At 40.5% G+C, this 13,932-nt stretch overlaps 1 protein-coding gene across 1 annotated transcript in view; it reads right to left on the bottom strand.

The window, feature by feature from the left end:
* Positions 1-13,932, bottom strand: part of SLC9A9 (solute carrier family 9 member A9) — a 152,250-nt gene that overhangs the window by 17,624 nt on the left and 120,694 nt on the right. The gene's annotated exons all lie outside the window — the stretch shown is intronic.

Here is a 13,932-nt window from a genome sequence, read left to right as displayed (position 1 = left end):
ACGTGCAGTACAGGCCTTTGGTTTGAGAACTGGGCCACAAAAGGGCCAGATTTGTATATAAATAAGAGATTTAACAGCTCCCCGTGGCTTCATTGGTGCTGACTGTGGCCTGCACAGCTGTTGTCAAGTTACACAGTGACACTTTTGAGAACCTGGCACGGAAGTTGAAGGTCCTTTAACTTGCAAACCTCTCTCTTAGGTTAAATGGGTGGTTAAGTAGAGGTTTCCCTAAGACTCTTCTTAAAATGTCAGGGGCTTCCTGATTGAGCATTTTTGAATATTTTGCGTATTTTGTGAAATTTGACTCCTAAAATTAGAGCCATTTTTAAAGGTAAAAATAAAATAATAGTTGTGCAGTTCAAGCAGTATTAACAAATTAAGACATGTAGCAGCAGCATGAAAACAAACTTGCATACTGTTTTGACATGTGCATCTCATGGAAGGATTGCTAATTGGTGAAAATGCCAATCATTACAGAAAGTGATTCATTCTCAGGAGTGGATGATATCTACTGGTGCCACATGGCATAGAATCAGTGCTGTGGGAACCATTCATGACCAATATTTGAAGTATTTAGTGGAGATTTCAGCCTTCAAAATGGGACTCCCATAGAAAGAGAAAGCACAGAAAAGGGATAGTTGCTTTTTAAGGGAAACACTGGAGTAAAGAAAAAGGAGAAATTGCTGGGGAAAAAATAATCTATGTATCCATATTTTTAATTTTGTTAAAAATGAAAAAATGTGTCTGTTGCCCACTCCAGGCTCCCACAGTGGTGCTGGAGGATGAACATGGACAGTTTCCATGGGAGTGATGTGGTCTGAGCAGTGGAAGTGCTCGGTTGTTCCATGCCAGCTGGAGTAGGTGGGGTTTGGTGGAGCTGCCCCTGGGGACACCCAGCCCCAGGACACAGCTGATGGGGTTTGTGGAGCTGCCCCTGGGGACACCCAGCCCCAGGGCAAAGCTGATGGGGTCAGTGGCTGCATGTGCTGTGCTAGGGAGGGTGGAAAAGGGGCTGAGTGAACTGCACCTCTTTTCTTCCTCCAATGTTCCTCTGTGCCCTCAGCAGGGAATGATCTTGCTGTGCATCTTATACAAAAACTCCCGCAGTCCTTTGCCCGTTCTTGGCTCAGTGCCTGAGGACACCTCACCTCAGTGCCTGAAGAGCTGTCAGCTCTGGGAGCCAGGACACTGTTTTGTTTACAACGTGCCAAAGTTCCTTCTTCTGATTTGTCCCTTATCCTCTGGATGCAGTGATACCCTCAGTGCTGCTGTCAGAGGGGCAGTGCCAGCTTTCCCAGGCTGCTCCTGCTGCTGATCCATTGTCTCATTCCTGCTCTGGCAGCACAGCAGCAGGAGCAGCTCAGGGCTGACCATGGTTAGGGATGCACTCAGTTGTTAGGGATGGATTCAGCTGTCAGGACAGGCACTGCACTGCCAGGAGCAAACAGGCAGGACTCGTCACAGCCATTGGATCTGGTGAGATACAGAACGGGCAACTGAAGTTTCATTAACAGGACGTTACCAAATGCTTGTGGAAATCATAAAATAAGCTTCCATTCACACAAGGTTAGCAATCTGCCTTCTCCAGTGGCTGTTAGTCACAGCCTGTTGCTGCCACAGCTCACAATTTGCCAAGCAGTGACCATGCTGGTGGTATAATGAACCAAAGAATGAGAAACCTGGAGAGACTTGCACTTGAATCGTCAAGAACACGTTTTAAAAGTCTCTGGGCAAAATAGAAGGTATTAAATGTGGTGCAGCAGTGAAGTGCTGAGTTGCAAATGGAGGACAACCCAGTGCAGCTCCTTGAGAGCTTCACAAATTGCCAGGAGACTATTTTGTTAATGGGGTAGTGGGCAGAACTTCTTTACCTGCCGTGCAAAAACAACCAGTGCGGAGAATTCTCTGCCCTGGAGATTTCTCCAGGTACTAGAGAAAATACCACAGCAGGTTTTTCTGAATCACAAGGTTGCTGGCTTGTAATCTTCAGGCTGAAGGGGGAGAGCTGCATTCAAATGTGTGATCCCATGTTTCTCCCCTTAGAGATCAGTTGAAACACCGTGATTTGTCCTTGTGGGGAGGAGTGGAATAATTACACTGGTGGTAGACTCTGTGTGTACTTATGGAAGTTGCCTGCCACAGTAAATGGAGGGGTTTTGAATGACTCAGTTTGGAGCTGTATTATATTTTATAGGGCATAACTAATATTTATGAAAAGGGTTTTTCTTAGTTTTTACATATATCTAATTTATTATCTTTTTTATATTTACATATATCTAATAAATCTAATGTAGTTTAGCATATATGAAGTTTAAAAAAATGTTCACTGTGTGTAGGTATGATAAAATCTGCATGTAGCTCTTAAAACCAGTGCTGAGGCATCTTGAAAGTCTGAAAATGCCAGCTAATACTGAGAAAGTGAGTGAGTCAAATAAAAACTATGAATTTATGGAAATAATACCTGTTGGTTTATGGGGATCTGTAAAAATACCAATTGTAGGGCATCAAAGTATTGTTCCCTCTATGTAGATGGTGTTATTAAATAATAGTTAACATGCACTAGGTTTAGATCAAACAAAAAAATCCCTGTAGGATTCTCAAAAGGACAATATCTTACGGATGTTTATTTTTCTGAAGACTTTACCTGGGTCTTACCACCCCAGTGAAACAACTGGAAGGAGTCACTGAGGACAGCTCTGCCCTCAGTTAGAGCAGTTCAGAGTACCTGAAGCCATCTGTGCTGGGTTTGGCACTTGGAGCAAGAGCAAAGTTAGATCAGGAGTCAGATCAGTTCTGTTCATTCCAGAGGGCCTGCTTTGGATTTACTTTTTTGTTGGGTTGTTTGTTGTTTTGTTGATGCTCATACAAGGTGGCAGTGAATGTGTGGGCTATTTTTGCAGACAGTTCATCTATCTACTTTTCCTGCATGCTATTTTTATAACAATTTGTGTAACTGTAGTCTAAAAAAAAACCCAAAATGGGCAGGATAAACACAGAACAAAAAAGTCACCTCTGTGCTCAGATAACATGCATTTTACAAATGTAATTAATGTACAGTCTAAGGGGACTAGCTGAAAATCTCTGCAGAACCACTGTACCCTCTGACTTTCCAAGCTCTTTATCATTGATTTTGAAATTTGTGGCTAGAAGACTTTCCTCTCTCATCTTTTGCTTCCACTTCCCTGAAATTTTTGTACTCTAGCAGCAGTCATCACAACTGCAGGTATTAAGACACAGGGTACAGAAACACAGGAATCCAATAATCTCCTGACTGTGACAGATTGCAGCTCTTGAGAATTAGTCTTGAGCATTGTTTGATAGTTCCAGTTTTGCACACAGTAGCTCAAAAAAACGTTCATTGCTGAGGAGTTTACACCCACCTCTGTAAGCAACTAGAATTCAAATTAATGATAATGAGAATTGTTCATACATCAGAAGGAGAAAAGAATGCAAGGAAAGTCATTTGTCTCCTGAAGCAGCCTGTCTCCTTGACTCTGTCAGGGAACACACACCTTAGGAAATCAGTCTTCTCTTGTTAATTCCAGCTGAAATGGCTCAAAAGGGTTTCTTCCAAGTGTTTTGACAGAAAGCACAGAGAAGGATAAGAGACCTATTCCTCTGGTACTTCAGCTGGAACTAACACAGGAAGGCTTTTAAAAAGAATATAGTGAGGGGGCTCCAGAGTCAAAGTGGGAGGTTATGCAATGATATTCAAGTTAAAAAGAAAACTTGTGTAACTGAAAAATTAAAAGAAAAAAAAAAGACAGGAAAACCTTGCAGAAGCCTCTTAATAAATCGAAACCATTTAACAAGTGGAAATAAGGCCTTAGTCCTCTTGTCCAGTGTCCAGAAGAAAAAGGGCTCACAAAGGCTGGTGCAATCTTATGAGAGGAAGTCAGGAAGGGCCCCATACACACCAAATGCAAAGCAAATAAAGATTTGAATTCAATCTGTCAAAACTAATTAGAAGCAAGATTACCCCCCCCAATCAGATGAAACATTAGCTGTTACTGTTAATTCCCATTCTGTTATTGTGATAAACTGAATCACAGCTATTTGCTTTGTAGCTGATCAGCTGCTCTACAGAATCTGAATTTTCTTTTTATTTTCCTCTGAAAGTTTGGGCAGAAAATATCTATCTGTAGTGACAAGCATACAGCCTTTCTCCCCAGCTGTGCAGAGGGAGGTTTTGGGGGACAAGGTCTTGCTGAAGCTTCTGCTGCAGGGGTCTTTTGGGAACAGCACACCTTTCAGGGAAGGGGTATGGGAGCAGATCCCAGATGGATCTTATGAGGAACTCTTGAGAGAGCATTTGTGGTGCATTTGCCTCCAGCTTCCCACCCGACCTGCTCCCTGGCTGTTTGCTCCCAGCTCCCCAGCTGCATTTCACTCCATAAGTACTTGCTCTGCTCCTGAGGTGCTCTCAGGAGGATCAGCAGGCTGGGCTCTGCTCCCACGTGCAGGGCAGCTTTCAGATTGCAGTTACCCTGCACATGGAGGCCAAGCAAGAGTACCCCTGCTTGTAGGGAGTGTGCAGCTCTTTCTGCTCCTTTGCATTGACTGGACCTGCCACTGCCTGATGAAATGATACTCAAAATTTTGTTTTTAATGCCTTGTGTCAGGTTTGATCTCCCCAGTTGTGTCAGGGTGTTGCTGTAACCCCCCTGTGTGGAGGGGAGGGTGCCCTCAGAAGTGCTGTGTGCTGTGACTCAGGGCACTGAGGTTTGGTCCAGGAAGTGTTTATTGTCATCAGACGTGTCTAATAGTAGGGAAATATTGTGTGCCATTCCTGAAATGGGTAATAGATTATCTCTGTGCTGTATAAATAGCAGATATGCAGACAGAGGAAGATTGAAAAAGCAATCCAAGGTATAATGCTCATTTGGCAGTTGCACCATGATGTACATCCATGTATTTATGCTCTTCCATGTGCAAGAGCAAAACTACGACCATAAATACATGGCTGTCTTGTTAAATCTGCAGCAACAAAGCCTAAAGCAAAAACATAGAGAAGTAGGTGTATTTATTGCTATGTAAAAAGTTTAAATAAAACTGTAATTTTCAGCTATCTTTTATGTTCTTGGAAATATTGGTGGAGATGTATAGCCCAGTAAAAAAAAGCACAGTTGGCATTTTGCACTGTTAAGAATAAACCACAAATCACCTGCATTATTAGCCACTAATCTCCTTAGGTTCCTAATCATATCCATGTGCATGCTAAGAAGCCACCTGGGCTAGGGAAGGGAGTTTTCAAAGTGGTAGATGCCTTGGTATCACTGTAATTTGGAGAGGGTTGGGGGAACAATTTGTTTCTGCCTTATTTCCTGGAGTGCCATGGTAAGTTAGTTGTCCTTGTACCATCCCTAACTCACTGAGACAGCAGTGAATTCAACCAAAAAACTCTCAGCTGCCAGGTGAGTTACTGGCCATTTCTTTACATAATAGGCTGGGTGTTAAAGCACTGATGTGGGGAGTAAAAATCAGGACTTTTGCTTCCTCTTGGCCCAGGAGGGTTTGGATCAACTCCATTTCCTAAAGGAATATCCCAGCAGGCAGGACACAGGCCAGCCTGTGCTGAGGTCATACTTTCTCTCTTGAATCCTGCTGCTGAGGTTGCACTGTGGTGTAAGTGAGAAGGCAAGTGGAGGAAATGACAGCTGAAAAAATTAAATTATGGACTGCATATGTATGTATACATACAGATTTTAAAAATATTTTTCATAGATTTAAAGATATAAGTTATTATTTAATTGAATATCAAATACAATTAAACATAAAAATGGTATTTTTATATTGCTTCTTTAAAATTTGTGTAGGAATTTTTGTGGACCAATCAGATCCAGAGCTGCTTCATCTGCATTTTCATGGATCATTAACAAATAGCATTTTCTGCATCACACAAAGTGTAAGTCTCCAGTTTAGCCAGAAGGACAAAGCCCTCCAGACCAATCCCAATCTTTATTCACTCCAGTTCCCACTGATACTTGTCATGATACAAAATATCAATAGCAGTTTAAGTGTGTATAGCAGACTGTACATACATATTTTTTCCATCTGAGTTTTAATTACATGTGAATGAACCTGATATGCAGTCATTTGTGCAGCAAGTGTAATCATCTTTTATGCAGTTGAAACTTTTGGATGCCTGGAGTACATGAAAAGCACTTTATGGGTACTTGCATTATTGCATATTTCATTATAATGTAATTCTATATTAGATATTCTATTTATGCAGAATCCAAAAATAGTTCGTGCTGTGTAGCAATGCAAATTTCTGTGAATAATCCACAAAGAATTTCAAGGCCTTAACCGTTTGTGACATGCATTATTCTGTACCTTTAATGAGGACTCAACCCTTGAATAAATCATACTGGTCTTTTTATGAGTAAAACCCATTTCTGTGCTTTCCCATTAAAGAAGAGTCTATCACTTCTTATCTCAATGATATAGGAAATATTAGGGCTTATTGTTACTGTTCAGAATCTCTCAAACTGGTTTTAGATGCTCTGTCAACAGTTAAAGTGGCAAGTTCAGAAAATCACCAGTTTGCTTTTGGTAGATTGAATAAAACACACCCTGTAAATTTCTAATGAACAGAGAGCAAAGCACTGCAAGTCCATCAACACTGGCTAGGAACTTAGAATTTGAGAGAGATTTTACCACTCATAGCACAACTGTGCTCAGTACATAATTTCATGGAAGAACAGAACAAAAAAAACCTGCAAAAATTGTCTGCATAAATAAGACATCCTTTGCAGTACTTTAAAAATAAATATTTAAGAGATTAAAACTGGTTTTGGATGAGTATAATAGCCCAAGGTAAAAAAATTGACAAAAATAATCAGATCAAAATACTCATTGTATTCCTTCATGTAATTAAGTATGCATTTCAATAAGCTTGTATGATAGTGTAAGATGAAAGGCAGCCTTTGTCTTGGGACTTTGATATCCTCTGACAGTAGTTAAAGTGAGCTCATGAGATGTGATGATCTGCTTCAATACCTCTTGCAGACTCGGAGTCAGCCCTACATCAGTGTATTCGTTCCTCTGATCTGTCCTCTCCACCTTTCCTGAGCAGCCCCTTGAGAAGGAGAGCTGAATTAAGAACTGCTACTAAGATGGGTTGATTTACAGTCTATTTGAATGCGTGATGCTGCACATGTCCTAGTGAATCAGGCATCTATTTCAATATCAGAAAATAGAAAATGGCTCTTGAGTTTCTGTGCTGCCAAAAATTGCGTTATTTTGAATTGCTGATTGCCAGAGTGTTCTTAAAATTGGAGGCAAAAAAAATTTTTCTTCCTCTCCCATTTGCACATTTTCCCTCAGCCTTGCTGGTGGTGCTGTGTTAGGGTGCTAAAGAAGCATGACTGAACTTGAGACTATCATAGCCAACACAAACTAGGGATACCAACAGTGCTTTTTCCAGAGCAACCACCCAGAATGGGAAGGATGTCAATAATACAGACTAAGCTTCCAGGAGTGATCCTTGTGTGTCCCTTCCACCTCAGCATATTCTGTAACCTCATTGGTTTTTGTGGGGTTTGCATCCACACATTAGCTTTCTGTAAAAGAGTTCAATTCAGCAATACTTTCTGATGGAAAATCATTACTGTGCTCTTTGCCACTGCCGGTGTTAACATCAATCACACCCAATTCCTTCAGTCTCACAGCTCCTACCGGAATACCACCGGAATTTAACAATAACGTAACACACCCTTACTAGGAAGTGTTACCAATTTCTTGCCTAGGTGGTGTTATAATTAGTAATATCTTGCTGTGACAATTGCTGCTGTGAGAGCAGTGCCATTTACAGGTGGTGCTCCATGTGCAGCACGTGCTGCCTGCACGCCCAGGCATTCTAACAGATGCTGAGTGACTGGAGTTCCACAGCAGTGGAACATGCAGAGGAACGTTTTAAAACACTTTAGATGGAATGCAGAATAACTTTTTGCAGGTACAGGGCTGTAAAGGGAATAATGAGAGAGTTGAAAGAAGGTTTTAAGCTATGCTTGATTAAATCTGTGCTACAAGAGTCCGGTACTCTGATATCACACTCAGGTCTCCTGGGTGCTTTTAAGGATTGTCAGCCAACAAACTATAATTTCATGCTTGGGTGGACTAATACAAGCCTAGGCTTCTGCTTCTTGGTACAGTCAGCCTACAGTATGCTGTAATAATAAAGTGAGAAGGGGAGGGAAAAATAAAGTAAAATAAACTATTGTCACACAGAATGATAATACTTATCAGGAAAATCAGGTACTAGGATGGCTGCAGATATAATTTGTTCAGGCCTATAAACTGTGAGTCCATTGACTTCACTACGCTTTAGATCAACTCCTTCAAGTTCTGTATTTTGATTTGACAGGTACTGTAACAGGCAGCAATGCAAGTAGAAATAAGGTGTAGAACTGGAGGAAGGCTTTAAAGAAATAAAGAAATTTGATAATTTGGCTTTGTTGCAAGTGAAGTAAAAGTCCTATTCCAGAATGACTTAGCTTTTGTATTGCTTTATGTATCTAGAAGAGCTAAAATTAGATTATAAAAATCTGATCTTTCTATTTTTTCCCTTGTCAGTTCCTTTTCTTCCTAATTTTATCCTCCCCCTCACTTTTTTCTTTTAAACCTGTAAACAGTCCTTTCTGTGATATACTGAATTTTAGTGTCAGGGTGAAAGATCTAAACAGTAAACACTTGATTTCTTTTTGATTATGCTTTGTGGAAACAAAATTCCTGAAGCCACCTTCTTTTAGGATCATGGTGGGAAAGGATGGGGTTTTAATTTATATTTTGTGATAAATAGATCAAGAAATTATCATGAATAATCATTATGTGCATCTCTATGCAATGCAAGGGTGAAAAGGATCACATATCAAGTATTGTAAAAGAACCAGAGATTTTTCATTTAACACTTTATATTTAACTTGCATTAAAGTAATGTTTAGTAATTTTCCATTGTAGAAAAAATACCTGGATGCAAATGAGATTTTCATAGTATTGACATGAGAGAAATTTTGTAAATTACAATGATTTTACTTGCATATTCAGTGTGGAATTATTTGAGAATTATTTATCCAGGTTTCTTTCTGTGAATGGAGGATAAACTGAGGTCACTTATGATTCTGGTTTGTGATTAGCCATGTTTATTTATTAGGTTAATTTGCAGAGTTTCAACAATCCCGTGTCCTTGGAAAGGGTCATGAAATAGCAGCAAATCAGCTACACTGATTATGTGTGCTCTGAAAAGTGCAGGGAGTTTTTCTAGATCGAGTACTTGAAGATGTGTTGTTGAAATGAGCTTTGAACCCAGTGCAGGCAATTGTTGCCAATGATGATAAAACACCTTCTGGGGACCTGCCCTGTGCTGCTCCCTTCTGCAGTATTTGCCCTGTGATAGTCAGCTGCTTTTGTCATCTTCATGTTACGATATCCACTAGAATTCATTTACTCACATTTGTGCTTTCCTCTCAGCTTTTATTATATCTGCTTTATCCACCTGCAGAACTGGTTCTTGGGCTCTACTGGCATATCTGTGCTGTGCTGACTGCCTGTCCTGCCAGCCCAGTCTGCATTAGTGCTTGTGTGGCACCTGAATTGTCACCTGATGCTTCTTTCATTTATGGTTAGACTGAAATCTCTCCGAGATAAGATTCCTTTCTCTGTTTAAAAACTGCCTAGCAAAATCAGTTCTGGTCCAAACCCAGGACACTGTATGCTATCTTGCTGTTCTCACTGAAGTGATAAAAGAGTAACAAATCAGAATATTGGTAATTAGGAAACTTTTAATTCTCCAGCAGGTAAACAAAAATAGTGTGCACATGCATTCTTAAAGACTCTTTCTTGTCTTTCCCTCCCAAAGATGTCTGTCTCTGATATGAGAGTGACAAGTCAGCCCAGAAGGAAAATTCAGACCACAAAATGCTGAGGTTTTCCTTTGATTGTCAGTTCACCCTAGAATGCACTTTTGCTTTTAGTGGCTTTTCCATTTCCTGACAGGCACAGAATAGTACTTATCTTGCTCCAGAGGCAGCCATTATGTCTGTTTTATCCACGTACAAAGCATAGGAGAAATAAAATCATAGGTGCCTTGATAAGGCAGATAAACTTCTGAAGTCTACAAATAACGCAATTCCTTTGGGCTGATTGATTTCGGGTAAGTGCAAAGGACATAAACAGCCTCTCTAAAAAAAACCAACCCTGAAAGGTGTGCACCTGAATGATGGATAACTGCAGTTCAAGCAGAAACACTTTTAGAAGTTGTTTATTGGAAAATTGTCTCTGTCCCAGACGCTGCTTCTGTTCAGTGTAACCAAACAGAAGTTCCTGGGACTGAAAGGAAATGTGTCAAGGAGGAGAAAGCTCTCCTCCACTGCTCTGCTGATGGCAGGGTGTGTGGGAGCTGCTCAGAAAGCCCAGCCCTGGGCACGTCAGACAGCTGCATCACTGTGGGGTGGCTTGGGGCTGTACCAGGGACGCAGAGGGCACTGCAGCACTTACAGCACCCGCACCAGCCAGAGAACAACAACCTCTGTGCCTCACATGTGCCAGAGACAGGCAGTGTCAGTGCCCTGCTCATGCTGTTTAGTCCTGGAAGGCCACAGCACATGCAGTGTCATCCTCACCTCATTGCCAGTAAAAAAAGATCAGGCTTGGCTGCAGGTGGGTCCAGGACCCGTGCCTTACCACGTAAATGCTTACAGAGTATTCAAGGCCACTTACCGTGCACTTGAGCCTCGGTCCCCCTTCCTCCCCTTCTTCTTTCTTCATTGGCATCTTTGCACGTGTTTTCCTGTTATGCAGGGACTCTTTTTTTTCTCAGTCCAAGTTTCAGCATGTACCATTACAGTACATATCCTGCCACATGGGGTAGGCTTCTCCTTATGAAGATGTGTGAACATTTGTGGATAGAACATCTTAGTGCATACATTATGCTCTCCTTTTCTCATCTTCGTTTTCAATTATTTTTTCACTATTGTGTTTTAGTCCAGCAAGCCCAAAACCTTCCTTCTCTTCTCACTACACATCATGAGGAGCTGGGAGAACAGTGTAGTTCCTGGCTGATGCTACAGAACAGCCAGCAAGAGCAAGAATTACATGAATTCTGAGAGAGAAAGGAGTTTCAGTGGACAAAGAACCTTGTATAAGATCATATTAAGCTGGAAATGATTGCAGGAGTTTAGTCTAGAGTAGCTCGTAAAACAAGTGAAGGTAGTTTAGATGACATTCTTATTACATGAATTTTCCCTAATTTTTAGCAGTAGATTGTAACTTGGAACACAGGCCTGTGTAGGGGAGGAATTGTAACTGCCATCAGATATAAAATGTCTTAGGACTAGGCAGGCAAACCAAATGATCTTCGTTAGATTAAGCAAGTGGAGAGGTTTGGGACTGAGCAGAGTTAACAGCAGATTGCTGCTACCTGGGAGCAAAGTTAAAATTTTGTTTTGGGATGCTCTGGAATGGGACAACTTTACTCAGTATTTGTCTGAGCTCTGCTCACGTGTATACAGATTCTTGCCCTTGTAGGATGAAATCTTACCTACTTACTCATTCACTAGCTAAAATTGCCTGCATCTGCCCTGAGAAAACACAACAGCACGAAGAAATGTATATAGTGCTGCATTATAAATCTGTGGGGTCTTTTTTCCTGATGAACTCTTGAAATACCTTTGTTTATTCCCTTGTTTTCCTCCTAGCCTTAAGTAGGATATTATGGCTTCAAATAGTGTAATGCATCATAAGCTGTAAAAACAAAGCAGCTGAAATAGATTCACTGGAATTTGCCAACTGTCAGATACAAGTATTTTATTTGCATTTTCCTTGTTTAAATTACTGAGATGAAAATCCAAGAGGATAACTCGAAGTAATTAAATGATCTCTTCTTCATTTTTATTATTCCAATATTAATGTTTCTTAGCCTAGATTTTTAGAGAACAATATGTTTTTCCTAGGTGTCAATACCTGATTCAAAGATACTTGCTTAGAGGAAACACATGTTGCCATTGCTTAAGACCACTGAACTAACTGGAAATCATTCATAAGAACAGCAAGGGACAGCACAACTTTTTGATTTCCTCTGTGGTATTTCCTTCCCTGGGTGAAATAAGCAGGCACCAGAGATGTTACTGCCAGAACAGTGGGTGGATTTGTGTTAATGCCTAAGAGCAAATGCCAAACTATAGAAATGTCAGTCTTGTGTGCTTTCAATGTATATAACCACATAAATTATTAATTTGCTGTATCTTTTCTTTGAAAACTTTATCATAATGCTCTCTGCAATCTTGCATTGGGCATAAATGCTGTGCTACATGACAACTTCTAAATTTAGCAACTCAGCTTTGTGACATTAGGCAGGGAAAGGCAGAAGAAAGTTTGGGTGGATAATTTCTCTCTCCCTCTCTCTCTGCAAAGAATGTCTTTCAGAAATAGTTGTACCAAAGAAATGCTTAGAGCTGTGAGTCACAGCATTAGTGGGTTGAACCCTCATTCCTTGCAGGAATATGGGCATACATTTTCAGGATTAGGAAAATGTAGAAGTATTATTTGTAATAAAAATATATTTTAGGATAATGGCACATCTATAGTCTCTGAACATCTGAATTCTAAAGAAAGATTATGACTTAAGTAGAAGAGAGATTGACATGAATAAATTTGTTCTTTTTAAGAATATTAGTTTTTAAAATCACTTAAAATATTTACTTGAAATGCAAAAGGCATGGAAACCAGACTTTCTAGAAGAAAGCATCAGACACTTATTCAAGATCTCTACCCCACAGATAATCTCTGAGTACTGCTTCTGGTGCCTTCTAAGGCTTCATTTCACCTGTACTGTTGTCTGCCTCTTTTACATTTATTTCTCTTTCCCTCTTCTGCCTCTGTCCCTTGTTTTTTGGCTCTACCCTTGATCTCTTTCATGTCTTTTTTTAAACTCATGCTTCTGTCCTGTTCCTCCTGTTCCTGCTTTCCACATTTTTTCTTTCTCTGATTTCTCTCTCTCCTTTTTTTTTTTTTTTTCCAGAGGACAAAACATTTTTCTCTTCTGTTCTTTCTGACTTATATTTCCTAGGATATATCACAACCACAGGCTACTCCTTGTGAAAAAGGGGTGGTTAAAGCCAGTTATGGTGATACTCAACATTAACATTTAAACGTATTTTCCCCCTTCCTACAACATTCACCTACTATTTCTATGTGTTCTTGAGGGATTATCCTAGTGAAACATTTTAATGCTAAGTGCTTTCTGGCCTTTCAAACTGCTTGGGTAGATGAATTAGGGCAACATATTCATTTTTAACCAAAAAGATGGTTTTTTCCATGAAAAGTCTCTTTGAAGGATAACTTCACTTGAACTCTCTAAGGAAGCTGTATTCCCAAAGAGTTACATTTTATCAGCTGAAATATTTCATCCTAGTTTGCTGCAGCTGGTATCAGAAAAATATATATGCAGTGCAGGGTGAGGGACCGAGAGATGTGCTGTTGGATAATGGAGGCAGCACTGGTAGGGCTTTGCCTGTTCAGCTCCTCAGCCAGGAGGGGTGGAAATGAGCAGGCAGGCTTCTCTTACATTCCCTGGATCTCTCTTTTCCAAAGGCTTAGGGCATGATTGTCACTCGGGGCTCTCACTGACAGGTATGCAAAGCCTTTGCAGAGTCAGTGTAAAATGACAGTAGTAGCTGTGGCTGGTTTTGCTCAGGCATTAGTGCCACACTAATGCCTTGGCTTAGGGAGGATGTTCTTTTATCTCTTAAAATATTTTCATCAAAAGCAAAAGATATGGAAAACAGACTTTCTGGAATAAAGCATCAGGCACCCATATTCCAGATCTCCACCATACACACCTCAGTAGGAATGGAAGTAAAAGCACAGAGGCTCAGGAATGCAGGGAATAGAAGTCTGAGCTTCAGGGAAGCCCTGTGAAGCTTTTACAAAGGG

Source organism: Myiozetetes cayanensis, unplaced genomic scaffold (genome assembly GCF_022539395.1).
Source record: "Myiozetetes cayanensis isolate MyiCay16 unplaced genomic scaffold, myiCay2020 scf13, whole genome shotgun sequence".
NCBI lineage: Eukaryota > Metazoa > Chordata > Aves > Passeriformes > Tyrannidae > Myiozetetes > Myiozetetes cayanensis.
This window is presented reverse-complemented; position numbering and strand designations above follow the sequence as displayed.